At 44.4% G+C, this 6795-nt stretch overlaps 1 pseudogene; it reads right to left on the bottom strand.

Moving 5' to 3' along the window:
- Nucleotides 1-2759: 2759 nt before the first annotated feature.
- On the bottom strand, nucleotides 2760-3530 carry LOC101091389 (annotated as a pseudogene).
- Nucleotides 3531-6795: the final 3265 nt, after the last annotated feature.

Genomic DNA, 6795 nt, shown 5'->3' with positions numbered 1-6795 from the left:
TAAGAAATAGAGGTATATCTGTGGGTGTGAGGAAAAACAAACTCTTAAAGAATCAGAATTCTTTAAATTCTGCCTTTGCTCCTTGCTCTTTTTTTTTTTTTAATGTTTATTTGTTTTGAGAGAGAGCAAGCACATGAGAGTGCATGCACATGGGTGAGGAGCAGAGAGAGGGAGAGAGAGAATCCCAAGCAGGCTCCATGCTGTCAGTGCAGAGCCGGTTGCGGGGCTCGATCTCACAAACCGTGGGATCAGGACCTGAGCCCAAATCAAGAGTTGGATGCCTAACTGACTGAGCCTCCCAGGCACTCCTGCTCCTTGCTCTTAGTCTCTAAGCAGTTTACGGTAAAAACTGTCTATTACAAAGGAAAGTGTTGAACTTAAAAAGCAGAAAACTTGGGGCACCAATGATGGATGATATCTCGTCACCATTGATAATATGGTTAGTAGATTGATTGTTAATTCTAGAGTTAATAGTGATGTTGAGTTGAAGTGGAATTATATTGCCAATCCTGAAGTCATTAGAAGGGCTGAGAGGGGTCCCGTGAGTGGTCATGGGCTTGGGTTAACTATGTGATATGCATGGGTTTGGTGGGTCATTAGGTGTGGTCATGTAGGTATAGACTTACTAACAGGGTGAAGACGTAGGCTTGAATTAGGGCTGGAATTAGCAAATTCAAGGATTGTTAGTAAGACGAGGACGATGAAACTAATGAGAGCAACAGTGGTGCTGATGCTTATTAGAGTTAGCGTGGCCCCTCCAATTAAGTGGATTAACAGGGGACTAGCAGTAATATTAGCTGTGAGTCCCACGACTAGGGCTATTAGTTGGCTAAAGAGGCTGATAGTCTCAATAATTACAAGTATAGGAATTACAGGAAGAGGGGTTTCCTGGGGTAGGAATGCTTTTGTCTTGCGTCAGAATCTGGTGACTACAGTCCCTTCTCACAGGGGAATGGCCATTCTCAGATTCATTGATAGCTGCTCGGTTGGTGTGAATGAGTGTGGCAGTAGGTCTAGTAGGTTTGTTGAGCCCGTGAATAGGATTAGAGATGTTAGTATTCGGGCTCAGGTTTGTCCTTTGTGATTGTGAATAGCTAGTATTTGTTTTGATGTTGGTTGAACTAGTCATTGTAATGAGATCACGTGGTTATTGACTAGTCAGTTAGGTGAGGGAAATAGAATGCTTGGGAATATGATGATTAGGATAACAACAAGTAATCCTATTACTGTTGGGGTAATGAAAGAGGTGAATAGATTTTTGGCTCAGTTAAGGATCTCACAGTCATGGATAGGGGCGCCTGGGTGGCTCAGTCGGTTGAGCGTCCGACTTCGGCTCAGGTCGCAATCTCATGGTTCGTGAGTTCGAGCCCCGCGTCAGGCTCTGGGCTGATGGCTCAGAGCCTGGAGCCTGCTTCCGATTCTGTGTCTCCCTCTCTCTCTGCCCCTCCGCCATTCATGCTCTGTCTCTCTCTGTCTCAAAAAAAAATAAACATTAAAAAAAAAAAAGGATCTCACAGTCATGGGATCGAGCCCCACATCAGGCTGGGCACTGAGCATGGAGCCTGCTTGGGATTCTCTCTCTCCCTTTCTCCCTGCCCCTCCTCCACTCACACACATGCTCTCTCTCTCTCTTTCTCTCTCTATCAAAATAAATAAACAAACTTAAGAAAAAAAAAGGAGAAAACTTACTTTGTCCAGAGGTCATTCAACCTATCCTAATATAGGCTTTTTTGGCAGCTATTCCCTTGGTTGAATTGAAATCTGTCTTTCTAAGGCTTTCACCCATTGATCCTAGTTCTAACCAGGACCACACAGAACAAATCCAAATGACCTCCCACATTATGGTTCTTTATATTTCCAGGCGGCTTGCTTTTGTGATCAGAAGTCACTGAACTCGTGAATATTGTGTGTTTAGCCCATGCTGGCCCATGGTAGCACTTCATAAATGGTAGCTGTTATTATTAGTTTCATGATCAGACTGCCTTTGAGCCATTCTTTTCTTTAAAAAAAAATTTTTTTTTTAACATTTATTTATTTTTGAGACAGAGAGAGACAGAGCATGAACGGGGGAGGGTCAGGGAGAGAGGGAGACACAGAATCCGAAACAGGCTCTAGGCTCTGAGCAGTCAGCACAGAGCCCGATGCGGGGCTCGAACCCACGGACCGTAAGCTCATGACCTGAGCCGAAGTCGGATGCTTAACCGACTGAGCCACCCAGCCGCCCCTGAGCCATTCTTTTCTTCATAAGTCAAGCCCTCTTAGAGTCACTGGCGTCACAGAATTAACCCAAAACAGAGGTTTCCCCTTAATTACACCAACAGCTTTAGGTGCAGATGTTAGACCACGGGGTGCTGGACAACTGAAGATGTTCTTCCTTCACCCTCCACTACCTGAACCTTACCTTTGTTAAGTGCCAAATCATTCTTAAAGACTTGACTCAAGGTGTTTTTTCCTTGAATCCCTTTCCCCTCCTCCAAGGAGAACTGATTGGTCTATTTCTTCACTTGAATTGAGACTGAATACAATCTGTATTTCTTTTAGATCTCTCTCCATGCCCATATGCACCTCCCCCCTCCCCTAATATCTAGAATGCTGAACTTGGTACCTGTATGCCAAGCAGAATGCCTGGAACATAGCATGTGATAAATATTTATTCATGGAAGGATAACATTTTGGGGTATCAGATTATACAATATTTATGCTATATTATCTTTCATCATATGCCAAGACTCTTCTATTCAAGTCACCTCGAAATCATTTCACCCACTGCTGTGTTTGGCCACCAGTCTCTTGTCTCTCACTTCAGCAATGGTGAAGTGGATAGCTTTTTCTTGGGGAAGAGAAATCCTCTGCCGTTTGTTGCCTTTGCCAATGACAAGAGCGTTGGGGAGTTGGATGGCGAAGCTATTGTCACTGGCATCTTTCACATGAACCACATCAAAAGAAGCAGGGTGTCTCTATTGGTGATCACACCAGTTCTTCCCAGGTTAGCACCTCCAGTCGCCACACACGGGTTACCAGTGTCAGACTTGATGAAGTTGGTCATCTTGCCAGTCTCCACATCATTCTGAATGGTGTTGTTCACCTTGATGAGGGAATCAGGGTAGCGGATGCGGTGAGAATCATGGGTCACCAGTGGAGGGATTCCTTTTGCTCCCACAACGATCTTTCTCACTTTGGGCAACTTGTACTTGGCCACCCTTGGTGTCAAAGATTAGACGGAAATTCTCTACAGTCTTGTCAGTCTTGATGACATCCATAAACCAGTAAGGTAGGTGATATCAGTTTGGACCTTGCCATGCATCTTAATGAACTGCTGCGTGCAGATCTTCTTGATTTCATCTTTTGTTAGGGCTTACTTAAGTCTGTTCCTTAGGGAAATGATGAGAGGGAGACATTCCCAGCTCGTGAGGACTGGCAGATGGGCAAGGAGCAAACACACTGGTCAGTTTATCCAGCCTCCACCGCTTTGCAGCCGCTACACATTACCGATGTTTCTTGGGACCAGGAGCCGTGGTTGCACTAGGCATGAAACGAAGGCTGCCAGGGTGCCTGGCAGTGGTGCGTGCGACCCTTGATCTTGGGGTTGTGAGTGCGAGTCCCACATTGGGTGTAGAGATTACTTAAAAATAAAGTCTTAAAAAAAAGAAAAGAAAAGAAAAGAAGACTGCCTTCTTCCAGCGTGCTGCTAAAATAGCTAAGTTACACAACGTTAACAGCTGGGTGGAAATTTAAAAAATTTCTTCTGTGCTTCATTCCTCCATTTCAGTGGTTCTCAACCATGGCTCTGTATTGGAAAGTAGTGCAAGTTTAAAAAAAAATCCTGAGGACTGAGTTCTACCCACAAGGATTCTGATGTAATTGGCCTGGGGTGCAGCCTGCGCATCAAGATTTTAGAGTATTATACCTTAGGCTGCTAATTCCAGAGTGCAACCAAACTATTCCCTTTTTGTGGACAAGGAAACTGACTTCCAGAGAGGTCATGTGTCCTGCCCACGCTACATGGTGTGTAGAAGTGAACAAAGAACTCAGGTCTCCTGACCTCTCTTCTAACATGCTGTTCATCGCATTTGAGCAGTAGTATTCATGTCTGCTTCAAAGAGAGACACCCCTCTCCACTGGGGCACTGGGGAGCAGCCCCTGGTTCACAGGCACAGTGAAGCCTGCTAACCTTTCAATTTTAGGACAAAAGATCGAAAGCAGTTTTCACAGTTCTGAAATATCACCCAATAGTAATGTTTTTGTTTTGTTTTGTTTTGTTTTTGTTTTTGTTTTTGTTTTTGCACGGGAAACCAGTGTCACTTTCCTCATTGTCATTTTAGCGAAGGGAATAATCTTACTTTTTTTTTTTTTTAATTTTTTTTTCAACGTTTATTTATTTTTGGGACAGAGAGAGACAGAGCATGAACGGGCGAGGGGCAGAGAGAGAGGGAGACACAGAATCGGAAACAGGCTCCAGGCTCTGAGCCATCAGCCCAGAGCCCGACGCGGGGCTCGAACTCACGGACCGCGAGATCGTGACCTGGCTGAAGTCGGACGCTTAACCGACTGCGCCACCCAGGCGCCCCAATAATCTTACTTTTTATGACAATACACTCCTCCTGTGGGAGTAACTTCATTTTGAATGAAACCAAGATGCGCTCCATAAGTTTTTTCATTTATGACTGAACTGGCCTTTGTCTGTAAAGGATGTTGGCTAGCAACCTAGGATACAATGTTCAAGGCAGATTGTTGTTCCCTCTGCCCTAGGGGAGGGGGACCTGTCCTGCACCACCCTCCAAATACTTGTCCAAACCTCCCACGACTTGACTGAGTGGAATTTTTACTGATACTACTCTCCTAGGTCTGACTTAGGAGCTATCAGTTCAACCCACTTACGGACAGTAGAGGGATTATGTTCTGGTTGTCTGTTGCTGTGTGACAGATTATTCTGAAACCTGACAGCCTAAAACATGCCTGTACTTTTGAGGAGCAGGACTCAGACGGGTAATCCTCAGTCCCAAGTGACATTGCTTGAGGTCCGTCACCCAGAGGTAATCAGCTGGAGTTTAGGCTGCTCTGGAGGGCTCGAGGCAGCTTCCACTCACATGTTTGGTTCCTGCAGGCTGGCTGGAAGGTCAGGATCCTCTGGGTCCGTGACCGCTCCGGTGATGCTCTCAAGGTACTAGGACTAGGGCAATCTTCTTTTTCTTCTCTTTCTCTCCGCCATCCTTCTCCTTTTCCTCCTTCTCTTCTAATACATGGTTTGGGTTGCCATTTTTTTCTTATATTTTTTATTGTGGTAAAATGCACATAACATACAATTTACCATTTTAACCATTTTAGAAGTGTCAGTTCAGTGGCATGAATTCAATTCACAATGTAGTAAATGGTCTGTCTACTTGCAATTTTTTCATGGCCCCAAGCAGAAACCCTGTACCCATTAAACGATAACTTCCCATTTCCCCTCCTTCTCAGCCCATAGAAAGCAACTCTGATCTACTTCCTGCCTCTATGAATTTGCCTATTCTAGATACATCATATTTGTGTCTGGCTTAGTTCATTTAGCATAATGTCTTCAGGGTTCGTGTATGCTTTCGCATGTGTCAGAATCTCATTCCTCTTTAAGGCTGAATAATATTCCATTGTATACACATTTGTTTATGTAACCACATTTTGTTTATGCGTTCGTCTGTTGACGGACACTTGGGTTGTTTCCATCTTTTGACTATTGTGAATAATGCTGCTCTGAGCATGGGTATACAAATATCTCTTCAAGTCCCTGCTTTCAATTCCTTTGGGTGTATACGTAGGAGTCGAATTACTGGGCCATATGGTCATTCTTTTTTTTTTTTTTTTTTAATATTTATCTGTTTGAGAGAGAAAGAGAGAGTGCATGCACGCATGAACAGGGGAGAGGCAGGGAGAGAGAATCCCACGCCGGCCGTTTGCTGTCAGCACAGAGCCCTACACGGGGCTCGATCTCACCAACCATGAGATCATGACCTGAACTGAAATCAAGAGTTGGACGCTTAACCAACTGAGCCACCCGGGCACCCCGTTTCTTTGTTTAGTTTAAAAAAAATTTTTTTTAATGTTTATTCATTTCTGAGAGACAGAGATAGACAGAGCATGAGCAAGGAAAGGGCAGAGAGAGAGGGAGACACAGAATCCAAAGCAGGATCCAGGCTCCGAGCTGTCAGCACAGAGCCCAACACGGAGCTCGAACCCACGGACCGCGAGATCATGACCTGAGCTGAAGTCGGCCGCCCAACCGACTGAGCCACCCAGGTGCCCCTAAGTTGTGTTATTTTGTTGTTGTTGTCAAGCTGTATATTTGGACTTCTTACATGACAGCTCGTGGTGTTCAGAGAAAAGATTCCAAGACATCCAGGTAGATGCTGCCAGACTTCTTATGTTTAGCTTCAGAAACCTCACGACCTCACTTCTGCTGTATTTTATAGGTCATGCAGGCTCCTGAGGTCAGCCCAGACTCTAGGGGAGGAGGTAGCAAAAAATCTGTGGCCATTTTCAATCTACCAGAGTATAATATTAAAATTAACTAAAACAATCCAAATGTTTGAATAATAGTAATAATAATAATAAAGACTGGGGCTACAACTTGGGATTAATACAATTTCTTTTCTCCTGAGGTCTTGAAGGACTTTCACCCAGGAAAGCCTTCACTATGGCATTTTCCCATATTTTAGAGGTCTTTAATTATGATGTAGGGATGAGCACAGTTACTTGATTTTTAAAATATACTTAGTTTGTCTCCTTTATAATGACAGGGTGAGGCAGGAGGCCTGGGTTTCA

Source organism: Felis catus, chromosome C1 (genome assembly GCF_018350175.1).
Source record: "Felis catus isolate Fca126 chromosome C1, F.catus_Fca126_mat1.0, whole genome shotgun sequence".
In the NCBI taxonomy this organism is placed as follows: Eukaryota; Metazoa; Chordata; class Mammalia; order Carnivora; family Felidae; genus Felis; species Felis catus.
This window is presented reverse-complemented; position numbering and strand designations above follow the sequence as displayed.